The sequence below is a fragment of the Sciurus vulgaris genome, assembly GCF_902686455.1.
Source record: "Sciurus vulgaris genome assembly, chromosome: 8".
Taxonomy (NCBI): domain Eukaryota; kingdom Metazoa; phylum Chordata; class Mammalia; order Rodentia; family Sciuridae; genus Sciurus; species Sciurus vulgaris.
In genome coordinates, this window is record NC_136468.1 from 71444948 (window position 1) to 71469449 (window position 24502).

Consider the following 24502-nt stretch of genomic DNA (forward strand, 5'->3'; position numbering starts at 1 on the left):
ATAACTAATAGTGAATACTTTCCTTTTGTGAGTCTAGGATTTTGATGGTTATAATGGTGTTGTAATGTGTGTGAGCATGTAAGTGTGTGAGAGTGCATACATATGTATAAGTGTGTAAGCAGGTGAGTATGTATGAGTGTGTGTATATGAGTGTGTAGGTTTGTGCATGTGTAGAGTGTTTGTAAGGTACAGTGTCCCTGAATGATCATCAGACAATAAAAACTATTGGATTCTGAGTTTCAAGTGAGTTTTCTCACTGCTGGAGGAAGGAGCACATACACTAGGCTGTACCAAATCTTTTCCCCTTGCCAATTGCTATTATAAATTACAGTTGGAGTCCTGTGAGTCCTGTGAATCTTCTTAGCAAATAACTGAACCTGTGTTTAGTGATGGGAACTCTAAAATAGATGTCCACAATTACACTGGGTAAAATAGCATGCATTTGGGGATTATATTAGGAAACATTACCAGAATTTTTATAGAATAGGATCATAATTATTTGAAGCATGAAAAGTAGCAGTTTCTCTGGTATTACCTCTAAAGTAGAGAAAGTTCAAGAGAAAGGGGACACTGAACATGGGATTCAGAGGAAACTACTCTATTTCCTTCTCCTGTGTGGCTCAACATGGTAGCCCATATCCACGTGTGGCTTGTGATTACTATATTGAACAGTGAAGATCTAGAAATTTTAAATTTTTTGGAAGATTTTAAATTTTAAATTTTTTAGAAGACAGTACTTGTTGGTCCTAACTGCCAATTGAGAACAAATTTTTTCCTGTTATTCTGGTGTGTGACCTAATGCCTAAATACTTTTTTTGTACACTAAAATCATCTTTACTATTTTCAAAGGCAGTGTTCTTTATTTTTTGTTCAAGAATTGGACTCAGAATCTCACAATCTCTTAGTGTGTCCCCAAATGTACTTTGTTTTCTAATTATATGCATGTATTGTTATACTAATAATGTATTATGTACATTATACATCATATACTAATTTTTAAAAAATTGAACATATATAAGCTGTGGTATTATTGCTCACATTCCAAGGTGTGTGAACTTCCATTCAGAGACCTTGATCTTGTTTTTTAAATTCCATTCTCTCTGAGAGGAAATAAATAATTCATAGGATAGATCTTTGACCCTATAGCTGGGGTAAGAAAATACAAGATGGTCTTGGGACATGTTTTGGTACAAGAAAGTAGGAATTGCTCAAACATGATGAAGATCTACCCAAATAATTATGGAACCAGTTTTATTACCCCTCCCAAAGTATCAGATGAATTGAACCTCAAAATATTCAGCTTCTTAATTTTAAATCTTTTAATCATAATAGGAAACCATGAGCTCAGACTTCTACAATCTAATGAACATCTTAACTTCAGAAGAGACTCTCTCACAGTATCTCCACATAAAATAACTATCATTAATTTATGAGTATAAGACAAATATTAATTAATTTTAAGTGGGAAAACTTGGCAGATATCATAAGATTTAATATTGCCAGTAATGAAATATAACAGCATCCTATGTGCTCTGAGGTGATGTTTTCTAAGAAGAAAACAATATAATACATTTGGTCTTTCTGTCAAAAGTGAAAAAAAAAAAAAAAAGGCAAAAAAAATACAAAAAAAAAAATCCATTAATGAGGAAAATCTAACAAACCTTACATGAGGAATTTTGTATGAAATTGTAAACATATATTTAATAAAAATATGAAAACCATTGCCATGGTTCATGTGCCCAAAAGTTCATGTGTTAAAAATTTAATCTCCAAATTTATGTTGATGGTTTCAGAAATGGTTTCTTTAGAAGGTAATTAGGATTAGATGAGGTCATGAGTGTCAGCACCTCATAACCAACTTTCTAATGAAAGACCCAAGCTGGCAGCCTTGCTGTCTTGCCATATGATACTCTCCATCATGATATGATACAGCAGCAAGACTCCATAAGATGCCAAGAAGTTCCAGTATCGTGTTCTTGGACTTTCCAGTCTCCAAATCTGTGATCGAAACTTCTATTCTTTAAATGTACCCAGGTCTCAGGTATTTTGTCAGAACAACAGAAAACCAACTAAGACAATTATAAAATATAAGAAATAACTGAGGAAATGTTCCAATTTTAACCCTGAATGGATAGGTCGACAAAATTCAACTTGCAATCCTGGATATATAAAAAGCCTTGTTAGGATAATTGGAAAAATTTGAATGGAGACTATGATGAGGATTTAATACATCAGTGTTAATTTCCTGATATTAGTTATATAGGGAAAAGTCTATACTTAGGAAATATGAAAATATAATGAGATCTTTTTTTAAATTTAAACTTAGGTAATAAAAATATTTATAAACATAACCAGTGAGACAGCAAGAAAGTATTTGGTGGAATACTAATGAAGGATATACCAGAGTTCTTGTTAGTTACTTTGTCCATATTTGAAAACTTTAATTTGTTTTAAGATAAAAAGCATAATAATGACTCTGAAATACTTATCTTAGAATTTGGGAAATACAATATTTACCTTACTATTTGTATTACCACAGCCAGGAATTGTACACTGGTATCTCCAAATACTGAAAATGCATGTATTTCATGTATTTCATTATTTCACATATTTCATTAGGGCATTTTAAAAATAATTTGTGCACTTACAAAATTTAAAGTGGTATATGTATCTCTACCTGCAACAGGATCTTTTTTCCCCTCTTTAATCACAGATAAAATTCAATGCATGGTGCTTTTTACAGACAAGCACCATTCTGAGTACTTCACATATGTGAATTCATTGAATTCCCAACAAATTCTTTAAGACAGTGTGTAAGGCAAAGGCAGCCTCCAACATAGCCCCAGGTCATTCCTATCTCCTGATATTCATTGACTTGTGTAATCTTCTCTTGGGCGCAGGCTGGACTGAGTGACTCAATTGTAGCAAAGAGAAGACAGCAAAAGTGATGGGATGGATATTTGTTTCAATATCCTTGCTTTATCGATTTCTCTTCCCTGCTTGTTTGAGACAAGCCAGCTGCTATGATATAAGCTGTCTTGAGGAGACATTTGTGTGTCAAGAAATTGAAGGCAACGTTTGACCAACAGGCATGGAGGAACTGAGCTCTCAGTCCAATAATCAGTAAAGAATTGAATCCTACCAACAATGAATGAACTCAAAAGTAGATCCTTGCCCAGGCAAGCCACAGACAACACCTTAATTGACACCTGAGAAAGAAACTGACTCAGGGGATAGAGGATCCAGCGAAACCATACCCAGGTTATGACCCATAGGAACTGTGAGATAATAAATTTTGTTATAAGCCAATATGTGTTGGAGCAACTTGTTACTCAACAGGAGATAACTATTATAGGTAGGTATTCTTATAATTTCCAATTTAAAGAAAAAGATGAGGAAAATGAAATTTTCTAGCTTGTTGGTATATTATTAGGGTAATAGACAGTTATAGGTTATGTATGTGGAATCCCCCAAAATCTCACATGTGAGGCAATGGCAAGAAGGCTTAGAGATGAAATGATTGGTTTGTAAGAGGTTTAACCTAATCAGCACATTAATCCCCAGATAAAGATTAACTTGGTGGTTACTGTGGGTAAGTAGGGTGTGACTGAAGGAGGTGGATCATTGGAGGTGTGCCTTTAGGTTACGTATATTGTGAGCTGAACTTATCTCTCTCTGCTTCTTGGTGTAATGTCTTGAACTGCTTCCCTCTGCCACACTCTTCCACCATGATGTTCAGCCTCACCTCAGGCCTTGAGGAATGGGTCAGCAGTCTATGGACCAAGACCTCTGAAACCACGAGCTCCAAATTAAACTTGTCCTCTTCTAATTGTTCTTGCCAGGTCTTTTGTTCACAAGAGCAAAAAAAACTTACTAAAATGCATGAACACTTAAGTATATTGCCTCTTGCCCATAAGTCACCTGCCTGACTCACATACCCATTTCTGGATGACTCTCATAGGATACATTTTTCTAGCAGGTTAGCTTTTCTTTAAGAATATTGCAAACAATTAAGGATGCAGCATTTGAATATTTAGCCATGAATGCTTTTCAACATAAATTATTGAAATTAGGATATCAAGCTGTATTTAATCCTATTTCTGAGGGCCAAAAGGTTTACTTTTAAAAATATAACTTAAATAATAAAAATTGAAACATAGATATAGTAGGTAGCTGGATAGATGAATGGATAGATTGATAGACAAAGCAAAATTTAAGGAAAGAAGATATTTACATCCAAATATGTCCTTTCCATTAATTTGTCTTGAGTTATTCACTGTGGTAGCAATCTTCACTTATCCTATGTGCATAAATCAGTGAGATTTGGGGTCTCTTTATCCTGATGAGACATACTCACCATTTGTGTGGAGAGCTATTTCCCTTAAAGAAAACTATTGTTGTTCTCTAGTTTAATTAGTGTGTTTTATTGTTCCTGCTCCACAGACCTATCTCTGTTCTAAGTCTGGAAATTTCCAATTATACTGCTCTGTGAATAGAAGACAACTTTTTGAACATTTAGATATTTGAATTTTTCAAAACAGTTTTATTGGTAAATAGTTTATGTGCCATGAAATTTACCCTTGTATACCAGTATAATTCACTGTTTTTTTTTAGTATATTCAGAGTCATACAATAATTACCCTGACCTAATTTTATAACATGTTTATTGCAAAAGAAATCCTCGTAACAGTTCTTTCTAGATCCCTTCAACTGCACGTTTGCACAACCACTAATCTGTATAGATTTCTATTCGGTCTCTATAGATTTCTGTATTCTGGTCATTTCATATAAATGGAATCATACAAGATACAGTATTTTGTAACAGGCTTTTCTCACTTAGCATTATGTTTTCAAGGTCTAGTCACACTGTAGCATGTGTTAGTGCTTCATTATTCTTGTTGTCAAATAATATATACCATTATATGTATATGCCACATTATCCATTCATGATTTGATGGACTTTTGAATTATTTTTGCTTTTTGGTTACTATAATAATGCTATTAACACTTCCATTCAAGTTTTTCTATTTTCAACTTTCTAGGATACATATGCTGGGTTTTGTAGTAACCCCATATTTAACATTTTGAGGAACTGGCAAGTTATTTTGCAAACTGCACCATTTTACATTCCTACCACAAGGGTTCCAACTTCTGTACATTATCACCATTGTATTATTGTCTATTTTTTTGTTTGTTTTACTGGTCCCAGAGTATATAAAATGATATCCTTGTGATTTTGATTTAAATTTCCCTGATAACTTCTTTATTAGTATATTTCCTTTAGAAAAATGTCTATTTGAATTATTTGATTTAAATTCAAATTTTTTCTTTAAATTGTTAAATCATAAAAATGCTTATTTTAGCTCATTTCAGAAGTTTGGTTTTCCAATATTTTCTCTAGTCTCTTGAATGTCTATTTCACTTTATTGATGTTGCCTGTAAAACACTCAAGTTTTTGATCTTGATGAAATCCTGCTTAGCTTTTTCTTACATATCCTTTTGGTTCTGTGTCTAAGACATTGCCTGACCAAAGATCATAGGAATTTACTTTTATACATTTTAAAAAGTTTTGATTTCAGCTCTTGCATTTTTCCTTATGATCTATTTTAACTAAAACTTTTACATACATTTTGAGATCAGTATTCCACTGTATATGCATATGGAAATCCAGTTCCCAGCATCGTTGAATAGAGATTTGATTGTAATCAAAGTGGTAAAATCATATATGCATAATCATGAATATTCCCAATAATAGAGTATCAAAAATAGAGTATCATTATTGGATTTTTATTAAGCACTCATTATTTTTCTAATTTTTACCCTTATCTAAGTTAGCAACTCCTATTGTCATCCTCAAAAGTGTTTTTTTGCTTGTGACAAGAAAATCCAAGAGCTAAGCTATTCAGGGACTGTATTTTGACAATACACTAATTAAACATTTCAACTAAATCTTCTGTCTTGGACCCAATTATATGTTAGCTGAAAATGTACTTTTAGCAGTAGTTTTTCAAAGTCAGAATTTCTAGGTTGGATTCTCAATAATCTTTTCAGATTTAAAAGATTTTTAATATTCCTTTGGTGAAACTATACTGGTTTAAGTTATTTTAATGGATCTAGAGATCCCTGAACTCTTGGTATTAAACACTTTAGACTGGAGTTTCTCTTTGAAGTAGTACTAAGTAATTAAAGGTCATAAGGGGGTGCTTAATACTAATCTTTGTTTACATAGATATCAATAAAATGGTCCCCTGGATAAATGTTTATGTGTGTGTTGCTTTCTAAACCTAATTCTCTTTATAGTTTTCTTTTCAATCCTCACTAAATAAAGTCTGTTTAAATTTTGTATTAAGCAAAGTTATATTCAGAGTTTTTCATTTTTCAATAAATAAGATATGGAATGAAAGATAAAATTGCAATAATGTGTGCTTAGTAAAGGATTATCTATTCAGTTTCTATGGAAGGTGTGCAGACCCCTCCTCCCAGACTGCCAGTACCGAGGTATGGTCAGCCTTGTCCCAGATGTAGTCAGCAACATGAACTCTAAAGTCATGCCAAATAAAGACAGGTGACAGCTTAGTAATATTGGTAATAATGTACAGGCTGTCTCACTTTCTCCTTTTTATTTTATTCATTCAGAAACATATTGGATAGAGATCTTAATATAAAGAATCAGCTGTGGCTAATAGCAGAAAAGCAGCTTAAAGATAAATAATAAAGAATTCTGAGGACCATCACAGCAATCTGGAAGATCTAGAGAGCCAGAGTTTAAGGTTAATCAGCAAGAAACTACTTGCAATTTTATCATGTCCTACCACTGACTGTTCTAACAACTAGATTTGGACATCATAGCCATCAGCATCCCCATACCACTAATGCCATGTGCCTCAAGATTCTGATGTTTGTATCAAGGCTGCTCAATTCTTGCATGAAGACAAGAAGTACCTACTTCTGTGACTTGCTCCCAGAATGGATGCTGTCAGATTCTCACTTCTTCATATCCCCATTCATATCCCCAGCTTCGGATTAAGAGTAGGAACTTGAATTTAAGCTTGTAGAGAGTAGTTGGCTTCTGTGTGGGAGGGGCTTTTGCCTCCTGAGATTCAAGAGTCTCCAGAACTAACTTGTATACATGCAGAGTAACCTGAATGAGATACATGTTTGTATAACCAGTTGTTATCATTTACTCATTGAAAAAAGAAGTAAAAATGAGCCACTAAAAATATGGGTATAATTATAGAAAAGTAACAAACTTTCTTTAAAGGTTGTTTCTTAAGATGGTTGCAAAGTATTAAAACCATTTTACTATGCATATATTACTGTCTTCAATAAACTGATGCAAAAAAAAAAAAAAAAAAAAAAAACACCCTGCTCCAAATATGGTAGAGATGCCAGAGAAGAAAATAAAAATAAATTTTGGTGGAAAATTGAACAATTGCCTCTGCCAGTGTCCAAAAACTTCTCAGCCCTCTCTCTCTCTGACTTCCCACAAACTGCCTTATCCAGTTAGGCCCACCCTGGCAGACCCACTATCTCACAAATCTGTGCCTCAAATGTCCTGGGTTTGACCACATTGCTATCACAAGAGCTCAATGTCACTGGAGTCTCCCTGGCAATATGATGGAATATTACTCAGCTTTAAAGAATGAAATTCTGGCATCTGCTGGCAAATGGGTGGAATTAGAGAATATCATGCTAAGTGAAATAAATCAAACCCAAAAAACCAAAGGCCAAATGTTTTCTCTGCTATGAGGAAGCTAATTAACATTAAGGGGTAATAGGGATAGGGAAGAATAGAGTTACTTTATATTAGGTATAGGGGAGTGAAGGGAGGGGAAGGAATGATAGTAGAGTGAAACAGACATTATTACCTCATGTACATGTATGACTGCATGTCCGATGTGATCCTTTAATATGTACAATAAGAAAAGTGAAAAATTATACTCATGTATGATTTATCAAAATGTATAAATGAATTCTGTCATGTACAACTAATTAGAACAAATAAAATAAATTTTACTAAAATTTAGCCTGCTTTAAAGCCAACCTTCTGAATTAAGTTCTATTAGTTCTAAATTTGAAATGACACAACTAGCATTTTGACTTGAATAGTTTCAGGGCTCACTTACTATTATGGGTTTACTACAAGGTGATGTTTCAGATTAATTCATGATGGTAGAAAAAAATCAAAGTTAATTAAATGAACTAAAATTAGACTTTTTCTGCCCTCACTTAAGTAATTCTTCAGGCATAAATCTATATATTCTTTGTTTACCCCATAGTAGGTTAACACATTAGTTCTATTTTAGTCATTTAGTTCACATGTTAATACACATTGATTAAAAGAATGTGAAGAGGAATTTGTTATCTAAATAAATGAAAGAACTGTGCTCTAGAAAAGGTACCATTCCCATGTTTTAATACAATGAATGCATGGTTGTAGGTTAAACACATTTGGGGAGAGATGCACATACTTCCTATTCTAATAAATTCTCCCAACTCTTGGAATCAATGAGTTTTCTAAATATTATGATTTAATAATGTACCACAAAACCTCGTAATCTGAGCTATTCCATGTGACTGAATATATCCTGCACAATAGCTCTGTTCTAATGCATTGTGATATCAAGATATGTTTTTTTTTTAAAAAAAAGACCCCGTCGTACATTCACAATGACTTTTCCCTTTTTTTTAAAATTGGTGCATTATAGCTGTACATACTGATGGAATTTGTAGTTAGATATTCATACAAGCACACAATATGAAAGTATGATTTGGCAATATCACTCCCCAGCACTTTTCTCCCTCCCTCCACCCTTTGGTTTCTTTCCTCTACTAATCTCTTTGATTTTCATGAGTCTGCCTCCATTTTCTTCTACTTTTCTCTCTAGTTTCTGCATATTAGAGAGAATATATGACCTTTACCTTCTGAGTTTGGTTTATTTCACTTAACATAATAGTCTATAGTTTTATCCATTTTCTTGCAAATGATTTTGTTTTTCTTTGAGGCTGAAAAAAACTCCATTGTGTATTTTTGATACATTTTCCTTATCCATTTATCCCCTGATAGACACTTAGGCTGGTTCAATAATTTGGCTATTGTGAATTGTGCTGCTATAAACATACGTATGTATTTATCAGTGTATTATGATGACTTTAACTCTTCGGGATAAATACCGAGGAGTGGTATAGCTAGCTCCACATAGTGGTATATGGTGGCTCCTTGCCTAGTCAATTGAGGAGTCTCCAGACTGATTTCCATAGTGGGTTGTGCTAATTTACAATCATACCAACAGTGTAAAAGTGTTCCTTTTTCTATGGATCCTCTCCAGCCTTTATTATTATATGTATTCTTGATGACCACCATTCTGGCTGGTGTGAGATTAAATATCAGTATAGTTTTGATTTTCATTTCCCTGATTACTGATGATACTGAACCTTTTTTCAAATATTGTGTTGGCTATTTGCACTTCTTATTTTGAGAACTGTCTGATTCATTTGCCCATTTATTAATTGGGTTTCTAAAATTTTTGGTGTGAAGTTTTTTGAGTTCTTTATGCTTTCTAGATATTAATCCAGTCATAAGAGTAGCTAGCAAAAATTGATATATTTCTAATTGTTTCCTTTGCTGTGTAGAAGCTTTTTTAATTTGATGCAATCCCACTTATTAACTCTTGGCATTATTTCCCAAGCTTTAAGTATTCTATTGAGAAAGTTATTACCTGTGTCTAAACACTGAAGTGTTGATCATATGTTTTCTTCTAGAAGTTGCACATATCTAATTTATAAGTTTTTTTTAAATCCACTTTGACTTGATTTTTTTGTGCAGGGTGAAAGTTAAAGATCTACTTTCATTCTTCTGCATACAGAAAAAAAAAAAAAAAACAATTTTTCCCAGCAACATTTGTTAAAAAGTCTATCTTTTACATTCCATTTTCATGGTTAGACAGAATTAATATTGTCAATGTGGCCATACTACATAAAGCTCTGTAAATATTCAATGAAATTCCCATCAAAATTCCAAAAACTTTCTTCATGGAAGTAGAAAAAGCATTCATTAAATTCATCTGGAAAAACAAGAGAGCCAGAATAGCCAAAGCAATCCTTAGGGAAAAACATCACCATACCAAAGCTTCAATTGTATGATAGAGCAATAGTAACAAAAACAGTGTGGTTTTGACACCAAAACAAGCAAGAAGACCAATGAAACAGAAAAGGGAGACAAACCCATATATGTACACTAACCTCATACTAGACAAAGGTGCCAATAACATACATTGGAGAAAAGATAGCCTCTTCAATAAATGGTGCTGGGAAAACTAGAAATTTGTATGTAGTACAATGAAATTGAAACCCTAACTTTCACTCTGCACAAAACTCAGCTCAAAGTGGATCAAAGACTTAGATATTAGATCAGAAACCCTGCACATACTAAAAGAAAAGTTAGGCCCAACATATCAACATATTGGCTTAGGAACTGACTTCCTTGAAAAGACTCCTAAAGTGCAAGAAATAATATCAATAATCAATAAATGGGATGACAGCAAACAAAAACCTCTTCACAGCAAAGGAAACCAAAAATGTGAACAGAGAGCCTACAAAGTGGGAGAAAATCTGCCACCTGCACCTCAGATTAAGTACTAATTTCCAGAATACATAAAGAATTCAATCGCCAAAAGAAAACCAAATAACCCGCTCAATAAGTGGGCAAAGGAACTGAACAGACACTTCACAGAAGAAGAAATAGGGATGGTCAACAAATATGTGAAAATATGCTCCACATCTATACAATTAAGAGAAATGCATATTAAAACTACACAGATTCCATCTCACTCCAGTCAGAATGGAAATTATCAAGAGTAGTTATTTGATATTGGGTAGAGGAGAGTGAAGGGAAGGGAAAGAGTAAAGGTAGGAATGACAGCAGAGTGAAACAGACATTATTGCCTCACATACATATATGATTGCATGACTGATGTAATCCTACAATATTTATAATCAGAAAAATGAGAGCTTGCATTCCATTTATGTATGATCTATCAACAAGTGTAAATGCATTCTATCATGTACAACTAATTAGAACAAATAAAAAAAAAGTTCTAAAATACAAGTAACAATAAATGTTGGCGAGGATGTGGGGGAAAAGGTACATTTATACATTGCTGGTGGGATTGAAAATTGGTGCAACCACTCTGGAAAGCAGTACAGAGATTCCTCAGAAAACTTGGAATGGAACCACAATTTGACCAAGTTATTCCAATCCTTGGTAACATTCAAAGGAGTTAAAATCAGCATACTATGGTGACACAGACACATCAATGTTTATCTTAATAGCTAAGCTATAGAATCAACCTAGGTGCCCTTTAATAGATAAACTGGTAAAGAAAATGTGGTATATGTACACAATGGAGTATTAGTCATAAAGAAAGGCTTTATGATATTTGCCAGCATATAAATGTATCTGGAGACTATCATGCTAAGTGAGTTAAGCTAGTCCCAAAAAACCAAAGGCTGATATGGTGTCTCTGATAGGTAGAAGCTAACCCACAATAAGGGTTGGGGAAGGACAGAATAGAAGTGCAATAGATTAGACAGTAGGGAATGGAGGAAAGTGAGAAGAGAAAAGCAAAGGAAAGGTAATGGAATGACCCTGACATCGTTTTCCTATTTACCTATACAAACGCAACAGTTAATCCCAACACCATGTACATCCATAAGAATGCAACTCCAACAGAATAAGACATATTCCATGCTTGTATAATTATATCAAAATGGATCCTGCTGTCATGTATATTTAAAAAGAACCAGTAAGTAAGACTGTCTTTTCTCCAATATATGTTTTTGGCATCTTCATCAAGAATCAGGTGACTTTAGATGTATGAGTTTGTCTCTGTCTTCTATTCTGTATCATTGAACTATTTGTCTGTTTTTAAGCCAAGATCATGTCATTTTTGTTACTAAGCTCTGTAATGTAATTTGAAGTCAGGCATTGTGATAGCTGTAGCATAGCTTTTTTGGCTTAGAATTGCTTTAGCTATTCTAAATCTTTTAGTCTTCCAAATTTTAGGACTGTATTTTCTAGTTCTGTGAAGAATGTCATTGGTATACTTTGCTAGGGATTGCATTGAATCTGTATATTACTTTTGGTAGTATGAACATTTTAACAACATTAATTCTGCCTATACATGAAGATGGGAGGTCTTTCCATCTTTCAAGGTCTTTTCCATATTTATTCAGTGTTCCACAGTTTTCATTGTAGTGGTCTTTCACCTCCTTGGTTAGATTTATTCCTCAGTATTTTATTTATTTTTTTGAGGCTATTTTCAATGGAACTGTTTTTCTGATTTCATTTTCAACAGATTTGTTTTGGGTATATAGAAAACCTATTGATTTTTGTATGTTGAGATTGTTATCTGATACTTTCCCAAATTTTTTTAACCTTCCAGTGTAGTTCTTTGGATCGTCTCCTTATAGAATTTTAGCATCTGCAGACTGATAATTTGACTTATTTCCTATTCTTATCCCTTTTATTTCCTTCTCTTACCTAAATGCTCTGGCTAGAATTTCTAGCATAATATTAAACAGGAGTGGTGAGAGTGGAATCCTTGTCCCAAATTTCAAAGGAAATGTTTTCCATGTTTTTGCTGCTTGCTCTGTGGTTGACTTTTGTTTTTTCACATATCGCCTTTATGATGTTGAGGCAGTTTCTTTCTATTCCTAATTTCAGTGTTTTATCATGAATGCATTCTGAAATTTGTCAATAGCTCCTCTGCATTTACGATAATGACTAATATATGTCCTTAATTCTACTTATGTGATGAATTACATTTATTGATTTGCATAGATTAAATGATCCTTGCATGTCTGGAATAAAACAAACTTGGTTGTGGTGCATAAGCTTCTTAATATATTGTTGAAAGTGATTTGCTAATATTTTATTAAGTATTTTTGCATCCAAGTTTATCAGGGCTATTGGTCTGTAGGTTCTTTTCCTTGATGTGTCCTTATCTAGTTTTGGTATGAGTGTCATGCTGTCTTCATAGAATGAATTTGGAGATGTTCCATCCCTTTCTATTTCATGGAGCAATTTGAGGAGTATTGACAATTTTTCTTCTTTAAAGTTTTGGTAGAATTTGGAAGAGAATCTATCTGGTCTTGGAATTTTCTTTGTTGGAAAGCTTTTTTATTACTACCTCTATCTCATTGCCAGTTATTGGTCTGTTGAGGTTTTCTATGTTCCCTTGATTCAATTTTGGCAGATTACATTTGTCTAGAAATGTATCCATTACTTCGTGGTTTTCCAATTTCTTGTCATATAAATTTTCAAAATTGTCCCTAATGATACACTGAGTTTCTGTGATATATGTAGTGATTTTCCTTTATCATCTCTAATTTTATTAATGTGGGTTTTCTCTTTTTCTTTTGATTAGTTTGGCTAAAGGCTTATAAGTCTTGCTTATCTTTTCAAAGAGATTTCTATTAGTTTCACTGATTCTTTGTGTTGCTTTTTTATTCTAAATTTCACTGATTTGGTATTAAATATTTCCTTTCTTTTGCTGGTTTTGCAATTGGTTCATTTTTCTTTCTCAAGGGACTTGAGTATTTTATTTTAGATCTTTCTGATTTTTTAAATATAGGTACTCATGGCTATACACTTTTCTCTTAGATCTGCCTTTCTAGTGTCCCAGAGATTCTGATGTGTTGTATCATTATACTCATTTGAATAATTCATTCATTTGCCAGTATGAAGTAACCTTTGTCTCTTCTGGTTAATTTTGTTTTGGAGTCTGCTTTGTCAGACGTCAGAATAGCTGATTGTTTTCAGGTTCTATTTATATTGTATATCAATTTCAACCCTTCCACTTTCAATCCATGGTTGTTTTTTGCCTCTAAAGTGCATCTCTTGCAAACAACATATAGTTGGAGCTTATTTATTTTCTTTTCTTTATTTTTTTGCTTCCCCCCACCCCTCCCACTCCTCTTTTCCCTCTAATACAGTCCCTTCTTCCTCCATTCTTGCCCCCTTCTCACCCTCCATTATGTGTCATCATCTGCTTATCAGCAAGATCATTCGTCCTTTGGTTTTTTGAGATTGGCTTATCTCCCTTAGCATGATATTCTCCAATTTCATCCATTTGCCTGCAAATGCCATAATTTTATTATTCTTTATAGCTGAGTACTATTCCATTGTATATATATACCACAGTTTCTTTATCCATTCATCAATTGAGGGACATCTAGGTTGGTTCCACAATCTGGCTATTGTAAATTGAGCAGCTATGAACATTGATGTGGCTGTATCTCTATAGCATGGTGATTATATTTTTGTTTTTAAATCCATTCTGGAGCCTATGGCTTTCAGTTCTGTAATATTATTACAGAGAAATGTTTGTTTATTCCTGTCTTTTGATTATTTATAATGTTTAATTTGGTCCTGTTTCTTATTTGCTTAGCTACTCTTCAATGAGAATTGTTCATTTGTGAACTCTGGGGCTTGTTTTTTATTTCTTCTGTGTAGAGTATTCCATTATATAAGTTCTGTAGTGCTGGTTGAGTTGTCATGAATTCTTTTAGTTTATCTTGGAAAGTTATTTTCAATTTTGAATGATAATGTTGCTGGATATAACCCCCCTTAGTTGACAGTTATATTCTTTCCAGATTTGGAACACACCATTCCAAGACCTAGCTTTTAGAATTTGTGCTGAGAATTTAGAAGTGATTCTGATAGGGTTGCTTCTAAATGTGAGCTGACATTTTTTATCTTGAGGCTTTTAAAATTCTACCCTTTTTCTCTGTCAGGCATTTTAATTATAATGCATAATGGTGAGCTTTTTTTTCTCATCTTGTCTATTTGGGGTTCTGAATGCATCCTAGATCCATCTAGATCTCCATTTCATTCTCAATGTTCAGAAAAATTTTCTGTTATTATTTCTCTGAAGACATTATCAATTTCATTAGTCCACACCTCACAAGTTTTCTCAATTCCAAGGATTCTTAAATGTGGTCTTCAACTGTTGTCCCAGAGTTCTTGTACCTTCTTATCATGGATACTTATTTTCTTTATTCAGTCTGAATGTTCAAGGCTAGCCACTTTGTCTTTCAGTTCTGAGATTCTGTCTTCAGCATGGTCTACTCTATTAAAGTGACTTTCAACTGAACATTTTGATTTTTGCATCTTTCATTTTCAAGATTTCTTTTTGGTTTTTTTTTAGTATTCTATTTTATTGAATTTCTCATTCATAACCTGCACTGACTTCTTTAATTCATTTAGTTGTTTTGCTGTGCTATCTTATAATTTATTAATGATTTTTATAATCATTATTTTTAATGATTTAGCTGATATTTCATTTATTTCAGTATCTTGGGGTCAGTTGCTGAGGATCATAAACTTTAGGAGGTATCATGTTATTTTTTTTATTTCTTGTATTTTTGTTCTGTGTTTTATATATCTGTTGGGAGGTATTTCTTTTTTAGTCTCCATTTGCAAAGTGTCCTAGAGTGATCCAGATTGAAATGTCCTCATAGATGTGGTATCTGCAGACATTGTGTTTATTCTCTGGTTTTTCTGTAGCAATGGTTGTCTGTAGGTAGGACCTTGGGGCCAAACCTATCTGTTTCTACTTGGGAACTGGCATTACTTTGGATTTTTGTCTCTTCTATTTTTTGTTTTAAAGTATAGCTGAAGATTGAGTATCATTAATTTGAGTGTGGAGTAAGGTGTGCTTTCTTTTGGTTGAGTTTAGTTCAACAACAGAGTCTCTACCATGTGAACTTGTAGTATCCTTGTAGTTTTGTAGAACTTCACAGAACAAGACAAAACAAACAATAGCCACAACTAATGCAAACAATACATAGCACTAAAATAAGTATCCAGTTCCTATTATGACCTCTATAATATTGATTACCACAAAAATTCAAGAATGGTGGGGTCAGCAATTCTCAACAGTAAAAACAATAACCATGAACTAGATCTGGCTTTAAAGCAAAAAGCATTTGTCAACTATATTATCCGCAGTAGTAATAATTTCATCAGAATTAATGGTAAGGCCAGGAATTACATAAACCAATTCTAAAAGTTAATTAAGGGAAAACAAAATACTAGAAAGATAGAAAAGAGTTTACAATTTCAAAAAGTGAAGGAGGAGAATGCAGAAGAGTTGTAGCAGGTAATGGTTTACAAGGAAGGAAAGAGAAAAGGAAAAACAAAGTAAAGGGAGAGAGAACAATAGAATTTGGATTTTAGTAGGAGAAGAAAAGATACACGGAGAAATGAGAAGCAAATGAAAAAAAAATACAAAACCAAACTATAGAATCCAAAAGTCCTTAACCTTCAAAAGACAAAGCAAGAAAAAATAACTACATTAAAAAATTCTAAAAATAAAAAAAATAAATATGTATGTGTATATTTACCCCCAATCAGCACATCAAGAACTCTCCCCCTCTCTCTATACACACACACACACACAAAAAAAAAAAAAAAAAAAAAAAAAAGAAAGAAAGAAAGAAAAAGAAATGAAAAATGGAGTCATTTCCATTGAGGTGGTCAAAATAGACAATGAGAATGGATGGTCACTGTCTACACCCAACTGTCTATTTCTTCTTGATTCATGTGCTGAAAACAAGAGCAAGGACTGGGGATTATTAACTGCATCCTTTTTTTGTGTTGCTCTCTGAGCTACCAGTTGGAGTGTCCTAACCTTGAAGCTGGTTGAAATAATTCTCAGCTTTCCTTCTCACCAGAATGAGCTAGGATGGAATAGAATATACTTTCAATTAGAGTTTTGTCTGCACAAACGAGTCATGGTAGAGTGCTGCAGAGTTCTAGGAGTGAAGTTATGGTGGGTTGGATTTAGGTCCAATAAGACCCCAGGGACTTTGTTGGGTGATCTGCTCTGGAGAGATTAGATCAACATACTCCCAGGGTCTGACAGTTGCCAATACCTGCTGGGGGTCCAGATCTCAGAAGCCTCTCAATAATTCTACTTATGATGTGGGGGAGCCAATCCTCTACAGACTATATTGCCCTGGAATACTGCCTTCCCAGACTTAGTCTCCAAGAGTATTCATGCCCACCTCTTCATATTCCCACCCCACTTCAGCTGGTCACAAGATCCACCACACTCAAAGGAGATGTGGGTGGGGCTCCCCTTCATTTTTCCAACTTAAATCCCCCTGGGTCTGATCTTCTTTGTACCTGTTTCACTCCTATTCTTCTAGGTACACCTCAGGCCACATGGCAGGTGCTTGCTGGGATACTGTGGTAGTGTCTACTATGACCTCCTGGCTCCTGTGACAGCAGCTATATTGTGGCCACCTTAAAATGTCTCTTGCCTCAGTTCTCTGCAGCCAGTTTGGAAATGGCACTTTTCAAGCACACTGCACAGTATAGCCTTTGGATCACCTAAGTTCAGGCCTCTTTTCTGGCCTATTATTTTTGTACCAAATCTGTTTCTCTCTGTTTGTTCTTCCTCCTCTTGTGGTGAACCAGTGCCATTATAGCTACCACTGTCATAATTGGCTCAGCTCTACTGTACTCTTCTTTGTTTAATGTACCCAAATTTGAGTCTCTAAGAATGTCCAATATTGAATTTTAGTGAAATTCCTCTTTCATCAACTTCACTGGGGAGCAATAAGCCTATTGCTTGAATTCTAAGCCCTGGAGCATCTAGGAATGCAGACTTCCTCCAGTCTGTCATCTTAAACATTCTCAAAAGTTACTTTTAAAAATCAAACTAGAAAATATCTTAAACTTATCTTTCACCCTGTCCCCTACCCTGCCTGCACACACACACTTGAGATGGCACACACTCACACACATCAACTGAGACCTTGAGGAACGCAACCTGGATTTTACCATCGGTTTTCTCATATTTAGTTCTTAATCAGACATCAAACTAAATCTTGGTATAACCTAATCCTGTATTTGAGCTCAAGTTCTAGCAGTAGTAGATGAGTTTGTCATGATTTTTAATAGGTTTTACCATGAGCCAAACCAATCATGAGAAAAACAATGTGTGGGACAAAGGTAATTGATGGGTATTGGAGTGGGATCAGTGAAAGCAATAAACTTGTCAAATGGTATAATTTAATGTTTTATTTGCTTTTAAGAAGTCATTTAAAACTATATTTTGATAAATAAGTTATTGACTCAGACTTCTTTTACAACTTGGTCCAAACAGTTATTTTAGTCACACTGGCACTCCTCTTGCCTGGAAGGCATGTATAATATGAAACAAAACTGACATTTGTGCACCTACAGGATATAGAAATAATAGAAAAAAACTGAATTAATAACAAAGGATCTAGTATGCTGTACCCATTAAGACAAAAACAATTTCTCTCCCCTATTGTAGAATCTTTTCAAGAGCCTGGATGTTACTGTAGAGAAACAGAGCATTTTATCATAGTAGGTGCAGTATTTTTTAATTTTAAGAAAGCTTAACAGTTATCAAAGGAGTCAGCCTGTTTTTTTTTAATACTTCCACACTTTTAAATAATTTTGTAAAATTCATAGAAGCTTTACCATTTTCAATTATTCTGGATCATTGATGAGAGAAATGTCACGCTCTTGCGCATGTAAATGATGTAGGTCGGGTGACTGATAACACAGTGACAGGAAGGGCCTAGTGTTTAGTAAGGAATGGGATAGGAATTGCAGAAAGTAACATTTTCATAAATTGTATTTTCTCCAAGGAGCTGCTTATTATGACTCCTTCAGTACCAATCCCATTGCTTCCTGTGGAATGTGCCACTTCTCCAAGCAAATGCTGTGTCCCCAAGGCAACTCTCCCTAGTGCCACCCATTGCTGTGCCTTGGGTTCTCTAAACAAACTATTTCGTCAAGTAATGGTAGTCTTCTAATTCCTCCTTTGTTTCATTTGTAAATATTAAGTTCATGCTTTCTTACTTTGGGGATGAAATTCTTGATCACTTAGATCATGGCTAACTGGGAAAGTGCTTGGTTTCAACTCTGGCTGTGCAGCAAATTATGCAGAGCCTTACATTTTTTTTTTTTTTTTTTTCTATTTCCATTCTTCACATGCTTACATGCAAGCCTATGTTATTTGACTTTACCTAAGCCTTGTTAAAGTAGGCATAGCTTAACTCTAGTATCAGTGCTCTGTGGAAGTTGCATACAAATTAATGTTGTCTGACCTTCATTTCTAGAGATGTAGTGTCTGGAGGTGAGCAGCCTGATCTGGGGTGGGGACATCAGACAGAAAGTGTGTCTGTAGTCTATGGTACACGTTAATAAAGACAGGATAATGAAGTTAGCGTCTTGTGAGAACTACAATTGAATTCTGACAAGAAGAGATAACTAAGGGATATATGGATTTTAGTAAGGAAGCAAATAGATAATTTGGATTCATATCATTGTCCAGGGAAAGGGTAATCTGGAAGAATTCCATGTATCATTTGACCCGAAATACTTTCTACAGGTCTCTACTCTCTGTCTTTGGCAAAAAACAAACAAACAAACAAACAACAACAACAAAAAACCAACTAACTAACCAAATGAACAAAAAACTCTTAAGAGCAATGGATTAATTTGATGTGCTGCCACTCCTTCAGAAACTTTAGAAACCCCTAGTCACAAGTAGACTAGAAACAGGTATCTCTAAGTGTTCCTAGTAGGTGGTTTAAATCTGTCTTTGAATACCCCACACTGGAGGAATGAGTTCTGAGCAGTGCTGCTAGGAATAGACTTTCTAATTAACTAAGAAGGGAGTGGCCAGGACACTAATGAGAACCCCTCTCTCCACTCACTTTGTAGGTCAGACATTCATGATTTTTCTCAGAGGTCCTCAGAGGAATTTACAGGAAACCTAGTCTTCAAAAAAATGCAAGGAACAAGAAAGAAAGGCATTAAAACTTATATAAACAGCTATTCTTGATTGAGGGAGGGGTACAAATTGGCATAAGTTGATTTTGCTGTGGAACATAGTGAACAATCTGTTGTTGGTACAGCACAATTATAGTTTATTTTCATTTGGCAAATATGTACTGGTTGCCCACTCTCTTTAAGACACTGGGATATAACCAGCATGATAAAAACGTGACTCTCGGCTTCATGAAACTCACATATTAACTGGAGAGACAAACTGCAATGTGGGGAACTTTATGTGTGACCTATAGCCTTACTATACAATTACATAATTTATTATATGGTCACAGTTGGCAAGATTACTAGGTAGAGCAGGTTTGAGATGTAAGAGAGTACACAGGAGGGGATATCTACCTTAGTGCACTTGTAAATGCATTTGTAAGGAATTATACTAAGAGTATGTTGAAGTTTCTAGAAAATGAGGAGGGGCAGACAAATACTGTGGTCAAAAAGATCAAGGAGATCTGAGGCAGAACAGAGCATGATGACCATGAGTAAATGAATTACATAATGGAGCTTGTGCATCTGGAATGCAGACCTTAGGCAAGGGTCAATCCCTGCAAGTTCTCTGTGACCACGTCAAAGATTTCATATTCTTATCCCAGAAGAACGAGCATCCTTTGAAGGACATTAGTCGGCAAAATGTCATGAGTTGATGTGTCTTTCAAGAATTAATTTGTACTATGAAGAATGTATTGGGGTGCAGACAAAAGTAAATCTTAGAAACTAGTTAGGAGACTATCTCGGCACCCAGAAAAGTGGTGTAATCAGTTCAGAGTAAAGTGGTGGCAAACACTGGTGTGTGAATGGATGCATGGAGTAAACAAGAGGGATGAATCACATTTCTTCCTCTACTGAATCTGAGATGAAATTTTTCTTCTCTCTCCATTATCCTCTAAACTACACAAGACAAAGTCACTTTTGTGCCTCTTAATTTTCCCAGTCAATCATCACCTTGATTCTAAACAATGAAGAGGCAAATTGAACAGTGAGTCAGAATTCTCCTTATTCAAGAAAGAGAAGTGTGAGTTGTTTGGATTCTCATCACACAAGCTGACCCTCACATTTCTCATTTCTTGAGCAAATGAATATATTGTATACCTATTGACTCTAAAGTTACACCAGCCTCATTTGAATTCAAAGCTGCTGATGTTTGACTTTGGGCAAGTCAGGCAATTTTCTCTTCTCTCCGTGGAGTTATTAATAGCTACCACACAGGGAGGATGAGAGGGTTATGTGGATAGTATTGAAAAAGATTCTGGTCAGCTTGCAATGAGAGCTAGTTCCTTTGGAATAGGGCTATACTTGTGGCACTGATAATAAGTATCACAATAATTATGATTTAATTTCAATACTTGTACATCTTATATAAGGCAAGTTCAAAAATGTATTCAGAGACTGGTCACTTTTATATTTAACTTTGACTTGTATGACACTCATTCTATAGATATTTTTAAAAGACTATTCAAATAGTAGGACAAAACTTGAAGATTTTTAGCATATTTATTGACAAATTGCTTATCTGTGTGATATTGGATATTTTAAAGTGATATTTTCTCTTGCTTCATTGGGTTTACTTGTACTGACAAAAATTCCATGAACGCCATCTATGCTAAAATTGTACACGGATACTATTTAGTATTCTTTCTTTCTAAAAATTCAAAATTGTTCTGTCTCTACTGAATTTCACTTGCCTTTGCCTCTTTTTAAGCAAATTAAGAGGCCTTTGCCTCTGTTTAAGCAAACAGTCATTCTTATAAATATGACATTAAGATTATTTCAAAAAAGTTTTTGGTGTTTAGCTTTGCTATAAAGGAGAGAGCCAACTAATCTTAGCGTTAGCCTAATCCTCAAGTAGAGCAATTTCAGTGCACTTTGCATGAATGCATTTATATCCTAAACTGAAACAACAGTGACATGCTTAGTCAGCAAATAGAAATCTTAAGCCTTTGAAAATATTCTTACTGAGCTGAAAATTTCATTCTTATTGAATCAGTATTTTACTAGAATAACTAGCTGAATATTTAATCCAGAAATTATTTTAAACCAAGATGTCTTAATTTTTTTAAAGAGTCATAGTTTTTGTCAAAGTAAATCCAGATTACGTTGGATAATCAAATGAGGTTAAATGAATTCATTGAATCAATTTCAAAATATGTTTTATTCAACATGAACTGATTTCATTATTTCACAGAGGGATAAGAGAATGAAATTATTTAGCAAACAAAACAACACAAAATTGTAAATATATCTCATAATAAATAGATCCCATACTGCCTTTGCATTTGGAAATAGAGTCCCTACTTATGATTTTTGGAAAAATGTGAGGAACCGGAAGGACTGAATGCTACCCTAGAATGTGAGGATTGAGCTGTAAAGAGGAAATGGACAACTTGCCTTCTCTTTGAAAAATGTTCTAAATGTAGCTTTAGGAGAAGCAGACAGAATGAGGAAAACTCTATTAGAGTATGTGGCCATGTTTATAAGATAAGGGGAAGAAAGAAAATATTGACTGAGCCACAGTTAGCCTAAATACCTGACTGAAATTTGACATTTAGTTGGAGGAAAAAACAGTTTTAAACACATTTCCCTTTGACTACAAGGTTCTATGTGGTTATCTACCTTTGCTCAGGCTCCTGTCCTGCCCACAGGTGAAAGCAGTAGGCAGAAAGCAGAAGGGGAAAACTAGAGACAAGCCTAGTGGCTAGATAAGGTTCCAGAGTTATTCCTGAAGTGATAAAACTTCCTCAGTAATAAGAAGAAAGAGCTTTGTTAAAGCTACAGAGAAGGTTGCAAAGGAAAAACTTTGTGGCAGGTACTAACAGAAGAACAGTAGCTATGGGCTTTTACCAGTGTTCTTTCAAGTATTTATTCATTGTTTTTCTCTTACTTCAAAAATGGGTTTTGGCGCACTTGCCATGAAAGACAGTTACTCAGTTAACTCAGTTAAGTGAGTTAAGGCACACAGGCTTATGTGTCTTGCCCAGGTTTTATTGTGGGAAAACAGCTTGTTAAATAATGTTTTTGTAGCAATCCTGGACAGTCCTGGGCAAAACTGATTTCTAAATGAAATGCTTTCTTTCATAATGGCAATTTCACTATAAATTCCATTAAATTTGTGTATTATCTTTAAGATTCAAATTTTCCATTTCATCACTAATATCATTACAATCTAATATGTATTAGTAAATTCTACTTTCAACTGTGATGGGGTAACATGGCCAGATTTATTGTACCCATCTGAAATATCTAAAAAAAAACCAGACAAACATTTAAGAAACAAACAAACAAAATCCTTTTCAGACAGTTTACAATTAGTGGCCCAGGATTCCACTCTAAGTGAAGAGAAGAAAGCAAGGTGAGTCATAATCATCCTGCTCTATGGTACAGACAGGCATGTTCCAAAGAACATTCTCAGTCATGGAATGGAGAGGGTACACCAACAAGAGTAAGAAGCCTTTGTGAATTGAAGGAACAGAAATAAAAATACTTTCCCAAACACATTAAAATGGAGAAAATTTATTACCAGCAGGTTTTTACCTTGAGGAGTTGTTAAAGGAATTTAAGATGAAGGGAAATGATAACAGAAATTAGGTCTATACAAATGAACGAAGAGAACCAGAAAAAATCGTAAAAGCCATATAACTATTTTTCTTCTATAAAATACTTCTTTGAAAAACTATTTACTGTAAAGAAAAGAAACAATATATTATGGAGTTTATCACACAAGTAGAAATAAAATCCATAATAGCACACAGGACATGATGAAGGAAATGGAAGAAATTTGTTGTAATATTAATGTATTTCAAGAGGGATAGTATCATTTGAAGGCAGACTGATAAATTACAAATGCATATTTTAATTTGTTTAAGGAAACAAAAAATATAAGTTAAGGGTAGTGGTAAAATTGAATTTTAAAATCCATAAAGATATAAAAGAGGAAAGAGCAATAACAAAAGAAAGTACAAGCAACATAAACACTAAGAAGATACAAAGAAACCCAATCATGGTATTAATGGATTAAATATAAATGTATTACATGTTCTAAATGAAAGAGATGTCAGACTGGAAAATATGCAGGCTTAATATATTAGGCATAATAAACCTATTGTAAATATAAGGAAACAAGTTAAAAGTTTAAGGATGGAAAAATATTCATATAAACTCTAAGTATGAGAAAGTTGGAGTGGCTGTAATAAAATCAAACAAAATAGACTTCAGAATAAGGAGTATTACTAGAGATAGAGATGAGCATTTCATAAAGAGAACGATATCAGTACATCAAGAAGCCATATAATTCTATATATGTGTCCTATAACAGTTTTAATATAAAGCAAAAAGTAAGAACTGAAAGAAGAAATAGACATTTTCAGACTCTATTAATATTTTCATTCTTTCTCAGCAACTGGTAGTTTATCAGATTCTCCCTGTTTTCTGAGTCCCTTGTTTTCTTTCTTTTTTTTTTTTATTCATTTTTATCGTAAACAAATGGGATACATCTTGTTTCTCTGTTTGTACATGAAGTAGAGGCATACCATTTGTGTAATCATACATTTACCTAGGGTAATAGTTTTTGATTCATTTTGTTATTCTTTTTTCTTCCCCCCATCCCTCCCACCC